General features: G+C 35.8%; 1 pseudogene across 1 annotated transcript; it reads left to right on the forward strand.

Moving 5' to 3' along the window:
* The first annotated feature begins 11,133 nt into the window (after positions 1–11,133).
* On the forward strand, positions 11,134–12,063 carry LOC309857307 (small ribosomal subunit protein uS5 pseudogene; annotated as a pseudogene). Its single transcript has one exon. The product of its transcript is annotated as a small ribosomal subunit protein uS5 pseudogene (transcript).
* Positions 12,064–13,375: the final 1,312 nt, after the last annotated feature.

Consider the following 13,375-nt stretch of genomic DNA (forward strand, 5'->3'; position numbering starts at 1 on the left):
TAGTCTGTGCTTTGCCTTTTCATTCTCTTGGCATTGTGTTTCACAGAGTAGACATTTTTAAATTCAGTGCTTGTGCTTTTGTAGCTAAAGTTATTGCGAAAACCAAGGTCATTTAAATTTTCTTCTATATTACCTTCTACATGTTTCATGTTTAGGTTTATAATCCAATCTGAGTTAATTTTTGTGAAGAGTGTAGGATATCTGCCTGGATTTATTTTATTTTATATTTTTAGATTTAGCTTCACCATTGCTACAGAACCATTTGTTTAAAAGATTGTATTTTGCTCTCTTGTATTGCTTTTGCTTTTCTATTAAATATAAAATATAATTGATAATATATATTCTGTTGCTTTAATCTAGTCTCTCTGTGGTATTACAATATCATGCTTACAATTACCGTTATGGTAAACTTTTTTTTAAGATTTTATTTATTTATTTGACAGAGAGAGAGATCACAAATGGGCAGAGAGACAGCCAGAGAGAGAGATGAGGAGAAGCAGGCTCCCTGCTGAGCAGAGAACCCAATGCCGGACTCGATCCCTGGCCCCTGGGATCATGACCTGAGCCGGAAGGCAGAGGCTTAACCAACTGAGCCACCCAGGCGCCCAATCGCTTTAGTAAACTTTGAAGTCAGTCCTCAGTCTTTGTTCTCCTTCAACACTATGTTGACTATTGTGAGTCTTTGCCTCTCCATATAAACTTTAAAATAAGTTTGTTAATATTAAAAAAAAGAACTTGCTGGAATGCATTAATTTTATAGATAAACTTGGAAACCAGTGACCTCTTGAGCTTAGCAGGAGATAGACCATGGACATCAGTTGTCACAGTGGTGCCTCTGGCAGAACCTATTGCAAATCCCTAGGCAAAATGAGACCTCAAGGATCTGAGAGAATGTCTAAGAAGTACTTGATACATCCCTTGGGTATGGTTTATTGAAGTGTCCACCTGTCTGAAAGCTGGGGAATCTAGATAAGGGAGGGAAAATTAGTTATGATAAAACATATCAACAAACATCAATAAATTTTGTAAAACTAATTGTCATGGCTCATATACAATATGACCAACAGAGGGACCATCAGAAGGAAAGCATCAGTTATGTTTATTGTGAAATTTTTTATTCAAAATAAAGCAATGTGAGGGGAAGACACAATGAGAAAATTACCATTTTTTAAATGGTAAACATCTTACAAAATGGAATAGGTTTTATATTCTAAGTAGTATATTGAAAAGTAAAACATTGGGGCGCCTGGGTGGCGCAGTGGGTTGGGCTGCTGCCTTCAGCTCGGGTCATGATCTCAGGGTCCTTGGATTGAGCCCCGCATCGGGCTCTCTGCTCCGCAGGGAGCCTGCTTCCCCCTCTCTCTCTCTCTCTCACTGCCTGCCTCTCTGCCTACTTGTGATCTCTGTCTCTCAAATAAATAAATAAAATCTTTAAAAAAAAAGAAAAGAAAAGTAAAACATTAAAAAATAAAATTTCAATGAAAAAAATTATTTAATTTTTAAAAAGGTTAAAAATAGCAGAACCATTTTTCTTATAACTGGAAAATACACTGTATATACATCTATCAAAATAACTTGTCATGGGGGAGCCTGGGTGGCTCAGTAGGTTAAAGCATCTGCCTTCGGCTCAGGTCATGATTCCAGGATCCTTGGATCGAGGCCCACATCGGGCTCTCAGCTCAGCAGGGAGCCTGCTTCCTCCTCTCTCTCTCTGCCTGACTCTGCCTTATTGTGATCTCTGTCAAATAAATAAATAAAAACTTTTATAATAAATATTTGAAAAATAACTTGTCATGTCTGGAATCAGGAGCATATGGAAAAAAATAATATCTGAGGACAATACTTCTGCCATGTTTTGTGCCTTGCTAATATTTTTAAACAGTCAGGCAAATTTTAGCCTTATTGAAATACCTGCTAAGATACCTGCAGTGCCTTTTGGAGCCCTATGACTATAAAAATTAATTGCAAATATTCAAAATGTTTACTATGGTGTCACTATTTAGGGCCACCACCAAGTATGTTTCAGAAGTAAGCATAACTGTTACTCTTCCATAAGGCAAAAGGGCATATTTTCAGGAGTTCCATCTGCTGTACCAGGAGGTGAATCAAGTAATGATTTTTGTCTATAAAATAATTCACTTTTCAATCTAACATTCCTCATTCCACATTATAATAATAAAAACTAGGAGGAGACTAAAACAAACAAACAAATACAACTACAACAACCAGCTTTTCCTACAGTGGAAAAGTAAATATAACCTTAGGAGTAGCCTAAAATTTATTTTTAAATATTTTAAGATAAACGTTTTTGTTAGAAAACCATATATTTTATATTACTAAGAAATAACAGGCAACGTTTTATTAACTTCTAAAAAGTCTAGTTACTTGTATTTATCTATTAACTCATCTCTTTATGAAGTAGAACATGATCACACCTCTTGTATCTACCCAAGTTTGTATGCTTTGGTTGTTTTATGTTTGCTATTTCCTTGCTTAATTTTTACAGTATTTGATACATAATAGTATCTTTAAGTCCATCTATGATTTCACAGAATTTGTTTGAACTTCATAAAAATGTACCATACTTTTTGCACTGTCCTTGTTTTACTTCTCTATTAGCTTTCCAAGTTTTATTCACTTTAGAGTGTGTAGCTATCATTTATTTTTACTCCTCCATAATGCTATGTTTACAAATTTGTCTTTATCTGTACTTTTAAAAATATCTTAATTATATACCATTTCTCATCTCACGTAACACTCATGTTACTTCTACACTTATCAGATATTATGTAACTGAAAACCACAACTCAGCAACAATAGAACACCATTTTTCAAAATTAAATGGCTTACCAGAATTCTTTAATTCTATCCTTTATTTGTATTAGATGACCCTTTGTTCTGGTATTTGGCATTGTTCATATGGAGGAAAGCTTATAAGTTGATATTCCATAAATAGAAGGATTTTTATGATCGATTAATTATTTTCATTTAGAATGCATAGAATATGGTTGATTTAATATTTCTTTCTTACTCTCTGCCTGGAACATAGTGCTATCTATACAATAGCCACTAAAATATTAAGTTAATTACCTAGACTTTAAACTGCATATTAATAGGAATAGCATACAGAACTCTTCTCAGATTGGGACACCTGGGTGGCTCAGTCAGTTAAACGCCTGAGCCTTTAGCTCGGGTTATGATCTTAGGGTCCTGGGACTCAGTTCTGCAACAGATTCCCTGCTTAGCCGGGAGTTTGCTTCTCCCTCATCCTGCTGCTCCCCCTGCTTGTGCTCTCTCTCACTCTCTCTCTTACAAATAAATAAAATTAAAAAAATAAATTCTTCTCAGATAGCTAATACAGAATATCGTCTTTGTATTCATCAAAGGGAAAGTGCCATATAATAATGAAATCCAGACTACTTCAAATTCATTTTTTAACCAGTAAGAAAGTACTGGAAACAAGCCAAAAATGTCTTCAATGAATTAAAGAAATAGATTGATTTTCAATATCTTAATGTTTCTAATGTTAAATTGCAAGATTTTTATACTAGATATCAGTGTAAATATTCATTATACAAGGATATTCTAAAAATAAACCTGAGAAAACTACTTGACATATATGATGACAAAAACCAATGTTAGTTTGGGTAAAACTTACAACACCTACCACCTGAAACTCTTGTTCTATATGGTGCCATCTTGTGATGCTGGGCAGCGGCAGTGAGCCACAGCTTCCAGTCAGCTAGAAGATTACAGGGGTGAACACCTGATATTCTTACAAGCATTCTATATATAGAATATATATATAGAATATATATATTCTTCTTTTTTTAATGTAATATTTAATAAATTGCATGTGATATTTGATACTTTGTTATAAAATAGGCTTTGCTTAAGATGATTTTGCCCAAATGCAGGCAAATGTAAGTGTTCTGAGTATGTTTAAATAAGCTTAAGGTAAGCTATGATATTTGATAGTTTTGGGGTATTAAATGCATTTTCAATTTTTTATGTGTTTCTCTGTACATAGCCCCCTTGTAAGCTGAGGAACATCTCTATATGTATATGTAGCCTTGGTATGGCTTACATATTATTGGCATGAAACATCTAGAACAGTACGTGTGCCATAGAATTGTCTACAACATCAAACAAGTTTCTTGAAAACTTGTGCCAAAGGGGTTATGTCTTTAAGGATTCTTATTTCAGAAGGGTTCTCTCAAACGTAAGATTTTTCAGAAGTTAAGTGAAAATCTGACCAAACTAAACATTTTTCCATTTTCCCTAGTGAGCAAAGATAGCTAAAATCTATCTGCCATTTTCAACACTGTACTCAATGATTGTAATTCTAATTTAAGAACAGATTATTTATATCAAAACCACATGTTGGCCTAATCTTATACAATATTCATAAGTCACACTCAGACCCTTGGACACTTTTATTTGTTGAGTCTATATGGTACTACGGACATTCATCTTTTTTGACCTCATAGCTTCATGTATGTCTATACTTTTGAAAATACATGCATCATAGTTCCATTGTAAAATGTCTGGGTTATAAAATGTGCTATGCTATCAAAATGGTAATAAGAACATACAAATGACCTGATGTAATGAACTGGACCAGATTGCCAGATATCACATTGCATACCAGAAAGATTCAGTGGTAAGTTTTAAAATGGCCAGCTATACACTGACTGAATTATAACTCATTTAGCTTCTTTCTTTGTGTACAGTATTATACATTAGTCAGTATTATAGTAGATAAGTACTTTGGACAGATGTAAATATGCTGTAATAAAAAATGTTTTTCTTCTTTCTTTTAGTCCTTTTTACTTGTAAGACTAGCCACAAATACCACGCCTCCCCCAAAATAATTAGCAATCCAAATTTATCTCTAAATGAATTTATTGCACAGAAAAATATGTATATATATATATATATACACTTACAGAAGACATGTTCAAAAATAGTTACACAACAGCAGGGCCCTAAATGTAAGCAGTATAGTTGTTTTGTTTTGTTTTGTTTTATTTCTTTTAAAAAAAGAGGTTATGTGAAATATTAGGATTTTATTTCCAGGCGTAGTATTTCAAGACAGTTAACTACACCTATAGTGTCAACAGCCTCTTGTTGGCAGTATGATTTTATTGGCTCCATGGAATAACAGCAAGAATTTACTATTGCTTCTTTCTTTTATGACACACACAGAAAAAAAAAATTGACACATTTGCTCAAGACCAACCAGAATCATTTTAACCTATCAAAATTGATGGGAGGCCTTCACTGCCAAAGTCACTGCTGCGTTTTCACAATTCACTGCAGACAATCTGCTACTCCCATTATGATAAAGGAGAGCAGAGTCATAATCAGGGAAGAAAGCTAGATTAATACTTGTAATTATCATTGAATATTTAGCCTGCTATAGGATTATTATTATTAGTGTCATTTGATAATTTTCTCTCATTTTATTAAACACAACTGTGAGTAATTATGCTACCTAATATTTCTCTGTATTGGCTGACTAGCTAGCAAACATTCATGAAAATATCCATTAGCCACACATATAAAATGCTGCATTATGATGCTGTTGAATCAGAACATACCACTACCTGATCCTGTAGCTCTTTGGGGATTTGCAAATCAATTAATTCTATGTTTATTGGATTCTTCCCATACAATTAGAAAATTTATAATCGAGTCCATGAACATTATTAGTTTTACCATTTTAAACCAGCAATCACACTTTGATTTTTACAACAAAAGCAGAAATATAAACACACACATTTGGATCAGTTTTCTCTTAGTCTGTCTGGACTTCAAAATCCTATTCCTCAAGATGATGCACACCAAAGTTCTGGATTAAACAAGAAATTAGATGGCACCTGAACACTTGGTTTAATATTCTCAAAAGGATTATGCAACTTCTTTCTTACAATATGACATTGTTTTACAAAGATCCACACTTTTATAATGTTAGTATTTATAATAATCAATAAAGTCAATTAATCATGATTAAAAATCAAACATAAAAATTTCTACTTTTTGCTTTTGCCCCCTCCATTTAGAACTTATTTATAGCCTGATAATTCAAAGGTCCCTATGTTTATGAAAATCTGGACAGAAATAGCTCTAAGATCCCATTCAGAACTTGATATTAATCTAAGTCTTTTGGCTCCATTTATCCTGAGAGCAAAGAGTAGGACAAAGGATTTGAGTACTGTTAGTTTATCTGGGAGATTATCCAAGGTAGAAAAGAATGGGAAAGTGATACAGTGAAGAAGCAACTTTGTCAAAGAGGTACATTGTTGATATAATTGTTGTGGATAGAAAATGAAGGCTTGCTTTTACTGAAAGGTCCTGAGAAACTTCTTTAAGTTGTCCTCATGAAGACCTGAAAACTGACAATTTTACCTATGGTTCTTATTTCCACTTCACTGAGAGCTGTCCTCAGAGGACATTAACTCTCCTACACTTTCAGGTTGTGTTGGAGACATTCTAAAATGAGAGAGAGAACATGAGATGCTATCAGTGTTAAGTAACTGCAATTTCCCATGGAACTATCCACCACAGGTTTGGCTATAATCAGGAGTTGGGCCTTGATATCAGAGGGATTTGAGGCAGTATCATTTTAGGTTAATCATTATATCTGAAATTTCCAAAAACTTCAACTGATGAAACTTTGATTATAAACCTATAAATATAACAATAAATCTACAGTATTCAAATTATTTTCATAGAAATACACAAACAAAGCATCAACTGATTAATATTTAAATGTTACAAAATACTGAACTGAAAGAATTTGGTCATATAACAACGTGTAAGAAGTAGAGCTTAGGTTTAGGTTAGAAGTCAGGATGCATTTGGGACTCAGTTAAGAAATTGAATGGAGGGACGCCTGGGTGGCTCAGTGGGTTAAGCCACTGCCTTCGGCTCAGGTCATGATCCCAGGGTCCTGGGACCGAGCCCCAAATCAGGCTCTCTGCTCAGCAGGGAGACTGCTTCCTCCTCTCTCTCTGCCTGCCTCTCTGCCTGCTTGTCATCTCTCTCTGTCAAATAAATAAATAAAATCTTAAAAAAAAAGAAATTGAATGGATGTCTGACTATCTTATAGGTTTGCTAAAAATCAGTGACTTTGTGTTCACGTGTGGCTATGCGGGAATTTTTAACTTTCTCTAAGAAGTTATTAGATTGATTATATAATGGCAGTAAAGGATGGGGAAAAGCAAAGTACAAACCCCATAAAGACAAAGACACTGAGTATGAGAAAAGAGTAATAGATAAGAAGAATCAATGCATTTGAGGAAAATGGGAATTGAAATACACAATGATTGTTGATTTTTTTAGATGCAGAAATCAAAACTAGCTTGCAAGAAGGAAATAACAGAAGACATGTTGTGAAAAGGCAGTAACGTGGAATAAAGGAGTAGGGAGAGCATATCAGGTAATTTGGATAGGAAGGAGTTAGGAGATAACTGCTTGATAAATTTTATATGGCCCACTTAAATGCACAGATTTCTCTTCTTTAATTTATATGGAGAACAGGGTGTCCTTTCTCTTCCCTTTCAGAGCACCCGAGGTGTACTCTTTCAGACTGAAAACCTGAAAAGCTCAGGACTCAGTTGCTTAAGCACAGCTGAGAGGACATATTTCAATTAAGATTTACAGTTTGCTGTAGGTAGTAGACTGTCAAAAGTGGTTTAACCATATTTTTCATTTAACAAGAAGACTACAGAGAGTGTTTTCTGGTGTTGGTTCAGAGTCTTAAGAAAGTCAAGTGAACTATCTTAGAGGTTTTCATGGCTTTTTATTCACAGTTGCAAAAATTGCTGTTGGAGTTCTCACTATTAAGCCCACATTTCTGGCAGAAAGATAGAGGTAAAAGAGAATGATATCTTGTACGACTGATACTTTGTCATAAGGTTACAATGTAACTAGAAAAGAGACAATAAAATATTTGATGTTGTTTTAAGTTTCCTTGTTGTCAATCCCTCAGTGCTTTCTGATACTAAAGGAAAAAGTAGATGGATATTGACCTGGCAACTATCAACACCTGTCAGTCTCTCTTGGATAACCAATATCTCTATAATCTCTTCTTCCCAGTAAAAAAAAATAAAATATATTCATAAACCACACTGTGCCATCTCAAGTTACTGCACCAAGATAAAATTACAATGATTTTCAGTTGTTCCAAATGGACAGAATACCCTTCCTTATGATATCATGTCTTATAAGATAGATAATTGGCTTGCTACCAATATACCCAGATGAGAATGTGGAAGAGACAGGAAAAAATAATAATATTTATTTATTCCTTGGGTTGACCCTGTTTACACAGATGCATTACTATTAGAAAAGGTTGGTTTGGGACATTGGAATGAATTTACTTAATGGGTCTGTATGTAATTGGGTTGGAGAAAATTTTTAATTTCTACAAAAATTATTAGAATTCTATCTTATTCCCTTTTGATAATTTTCACATGTTAACAAAGCCAACGTTTTTGTCTAGCAGACAAGATCTTAAATCCTAACAAAACTCAATTTTTTCCTTTTTTTTTTTAAGTTTGAGAGCCTCATGTTCTCTCATGCTGCTTTAAATACAACTCAAAAAAACAAAAGGAGCTAAATGGGGCAGTAAACCCAGACTTTTTATTTTAATTTATTTATCTTATTTTTAATTAAAAAATTAAAGATTGTATTTATTTATTTGAGAGAGAGAGAGCATGAGTGGGGCAGGGGGATGTAGCTGCAGAGAGAGACTGAGAAGTATACTCCCTAATGAGCAGGAAGCCCGAAATGGGGCTCGATCCCAGGATCCTGACTGAGATCATGACCAGAGACAAAGGCAGATACATGTGCAAAATCCCTTTTTTTCTGGGAAACAATACTTTACAAGAGATGTTTGAAAAAGTACTGGGGAAACAACTTTAATCAGAGATACAAAAATTTAATTGACTTCTGTAAAGCTACAGGGATCCAAATGATGGGAATCCCAGGCCGTTTAGGTTGTGGACCACAGAGTATTCTTCTCTGTAATATTTTATTTTCTTCCATGTCTACTAACTCCAGTCCAAGTTCACTGATCTCTTTTTAGATAGTGCAAAACATGGCAAAGAATACCAAACAAGTGCCCAATATTCTACATTTATTACATCATTTCTAACATATAGAAGTGTGTTATCAAGGCTGGTTCTGTGAACAAACCTAGTTATGCTAAAGTGTGTTTTGTTCTCCAAAAATTAAATTCATGATTATCACACAATTATAAAATACTTGTGTCAAGAATTTTTATTCAAAAATTAATAAGAGAAGCAGATATTAAAACTAGTTCACATGGTTATTTGGGATATAAGCAGAGTTGTGCAGCAGAAGTGCTCTGGGCCCATAATTTGGGTTATAGAATTTATGTTTTCTAATGAAAAATCACTAACTTGCATTATTGTTAACAAGAATCCTGTGCATTACCATCAGTTTTCTCCATTATAACCTCTTGCTCTACAGTTTGTAAATAACTTTGTCAATAGCAAGCTAATAAACGGGGTGACTCCAATGGATTGAGATAATCTCCAGAGTTTCTGCTACATAATGAACAGGACTCCATTGAAAGGACACCTAAGAGTTTATTTTGCCCAAAAATTTGATCACTTTTTTCACTGTCCTTACCTATTTTCCAAACCTAGTTCTTTTCAGTCTACAGACAACCCTGTATCTGACTGACTTGTTAATTCTGGGAATGTCTTGCAGATTAATTTGCTTGCCCGAGGTGGTTCCTCTAATTGATGTCTAAGAACCCTAATTAGTTAAGAAAACTTTTTTTTTAACATTTTCATGGCTATTTATTATTATTATTATTATTATTATTATTGCTAATATCTCTATTATAAATAATTCACAAGGGCATCTTTCTGACAAAAGACAAAGAGCTGGCTACTAGTAGAAAAAGTACATTTGACTCTGTCAGTGAAAGTGGTAAAGGGATTTGAGAAAATAAGGCAAAGCAGTGGAATTATGTGTTAAAACTTTAAATATTATAGACACATTTACTTAATTTCTAATACTGCTTATAATTAAAAAAGATGTTTTCCATGAACCACGCATTACAGCAAATATATTGTTTATACAGATTAAATTTTCATCAAAAGGGACGCCTGGGTGGCTCAGTTGGTTAAGCAGCTGCCTTTGGCTCAGGTCATGATCCCAGCATCCTGGGATCGAGTCCGGCATCTGGCTCCTTGCTCGGCCGGAGCCTGCTTCTCCCTCTACCTCTGCCTGCCATTCTGTCTGCCTGTGCTTGCTCTCTCGCCCACTCTCTCTGATAAAGAAATAAAATCTTAAAATAAATAAATAAATTTTCATCAAAAAATTATAAGTGTATTTTTTTGTAGGATCATGATAAGCATTTTGCAGATGAGAAAAGTGAAATTTAGAAAAGTATGTCTCTTCAAATCCCTCATACAATATCTGGCCTAGATAGAAGGATATACTATCACAATTGAGGAAGATAATTGAGATTACTTAAAATGATAAACTTTACTGTATAGGGTTTTTTACAAGTTTGCCACAGATTCACATTTTTTAAAATATATATCTATTTGTGTAAAGAGAATGCACTGAGAAGTAAAAAGATAGTGATATATCAGTGCTACCAACTAATGGCTATAATATCATCACCTTATTTATGAACAATGAAACAGTGTGTAATATTTAAATAAATTTAAATAAATTCCTATTTATTTTATATATTTATAAATTTAAATGAATTCCTATTTATTTATTATTAAAGAAATTCCTCTAACAAACAGTATGTTTTGAAGGTTGCTAGCAGGAAAGTGTTGTACGACATGGAAGTAATCAGAAAATGTGATCTAAAATTCTGCTTTCAAGGGCGCCTGGGTGGCTCAGTGGGTTAAAATTCTGCTTTCAAGAAGCTATCACAGTAAGTACTGAGCATTAGCTATTATATGCTATGGATGAATAACTGAAATCTACATTTGAAACTATTGGTACACTATATGTTACCTAATTGAATTTTAAAAAGTTAATAAAAAAAACCACTATTTTATAAAACAATATTCCCAACAGGCTCTTTTGCTTTAAAATACTCACTTTGTTTCCTCTCCGAGAGAACACCAAATGGCGGATGACGCCGGTGCTGCGGGAGGGCCCGGAGGGCCCGGGGGCCCTGGAATGGGAGGCCGCGGCGGTTTCCGCGGTGGCTTTGGCAGCGGCATCCGGGGCCGGGCCGGGCCGGGGCCGTGGTCGGGGCCGGGGCCGAGGCCGCGGAGCTCGCGGGGGCAAGGCCGCGGACAAGGAGTGGATCCCCGTCACCAAGCTGGGCCGCCTGGTCAAAGACATGAAGATCAAGTCCCTGGAGGAGATCTATCTCTTCTCCCTGCCCATCAAGGAGTCTGAGATCATCGACTTCTTCCTGGGAGCCTCCCTCAAGGACGAGGTTTTGAAGATCATGCCTGTGCAGAAGCAGACGCGCGCGGGCCAGCGGACCAGGTTCAAGGCATTTGTCGCCATCGGAGATTACAATGGACACGTCGGTTTGGATGTCAAGTGTTCCAAGGAGGTAGCCACTGCCATCCGCGGAGCCATCATTCTGGCGAAGCTTTCCATTGTCCCTGTGCGGCGAGGCTACTGGGGGAACAAGATCGGCAAGCCCCACACTGTCCCGTGCAAGGTGACTGGCCGCTGTGGCTCTGTGCTGGTGCGTCTCATCCCCGCCCCCAGAGGCACTGGCATTGTCTCGGCCCCTGTGCCCAAGAAACTGCTGATGATGGCTGGTATTGACGACTGCTACACCTCGGCCAGGGGCTGCACTGCCACCCTAGGGAACTTTGCCAAGGCTACTTTCGATGCCATCTCCAAGACCTACAGCTATCTCACCCCTGATCTCTGGAAGGAGACTGTGTTCACCAAGTCTCCCTATCAGGAGTTCACGGACCATCTTGTGAAGACCCACACCAGAGTCTCTGTTCAGAGGACCCAGGCTCCAGCTGTGGCTACTACATAGTTTTATACAAGAAAAATAAACTGAACTAAAGCTTGAAAAAAAAATACTCACTTTGTAATGAGAGTCATTACTTTTGTCTAGCCAAATCTTATAGCACTGTTTATCCCTTCCCTGCTTTATCCCTTCCCAGTATCAATAAAGGCTCACTTGGGTTACCTAGAAGCCATGAGAAAGCTTGTAATAGATCTGGCTGGTTTTCACCAGCAATTTGACCACCATGTGCACAGGGAAGTCTATTGATAAAGGCTTTATTGCAATAAGTTGCAAATACATGGATGATTTTGAATTCTCTTTCTTGAGGTCTTGTTTCATGATAATAAATTTAGGGTGGCTTATTGGAATGGATGTTATTAACATATCTTCATAGTTCTAAGCACATGGAATTGTAAAATAGATGAATGAATGTGGCATTACTGACAACTGTCCTCATTTTGAAATCAAATTACAGTGTACTAAGATGAGGAAGCAAAGCAGATTTGGGATTATGAGTGAAATAATTTTAAAAAGTATTAGGGGTATGATCGGACTATTGGGTAATTCAGTAGAAAAATGTCTACTGATTGAGATTCTGTGTTCCCTGATTTCAGAGAGAAGTTAAGATAAATAAGTAACACGAGGAAACTAGGAAGCCAAACATAAGTGATAATTTTGTGCCAGGGTGTGTATACATCTGTTTATCTTCTTGCTTTACCACTAAGGTTGCTCCTAGAGGAGAGTTTAAATATGTGTTGGAGCTAATCTCTGTGGATTACACAAGAAACCACATCCTACAGCTCTCCCTGAAACACCCCTTATGATTTCAATGTAATTTGGTTTTTGCATTTTTAGAAATAACAAAATACTTTGCAAACTCATCTACTTTATTACCATCACAAGTGAGTCAGCTGACTCCACATTTTAACACAGTGACAGTCACAGAGGAATGGAGGAATGAGTAGAGTTCTCAATATATGTGCTTTTAAGAAGTATGACAGGGTAGCAGCTATTTCCAGGAACCAAAACATGGGTCAGCAGCTGTGCAGGAAAAGTGATGGAATAAATGACTCATTTCAGAGGAGTTCTATAACATATTAGTTCTATAATGTATCTTCAGCCCCCAATTACCCGCTTTGATCTAAAGATAAGGATTTACAGTTAAGGTCCCATTTATGATTTGACTGGTAGGGTCTGAATCATGTTTACTATTGTTTTGACTATTACTTGAAACCTATAGTAGTACTTGGGATATGTGTTGTGTATTCTGTGAACATGTGCTATTTTTAGATTAGATAATTTCTGTCTCGAACCCCTGTTCATTTGTTTGTTTTTGTTTATTTGATAGTGGTTTCAGTAAATGGATATATCTGAAAAATTGCA

Source organism: Mustela nivalis (assembly GCF_964662115.1).
Source record: "Mustela nivalis genome assembly, contig: HAP1_SCAFFOLD_611, whole genome shotgun sequence".
Classification (NCBI taxonomy): domain Eukaryota; kingdom Metazoa; phylum Chordata; class Mammalia; order Carnivora; family Mustelidae; genus Mustela; species Mustela nivalis.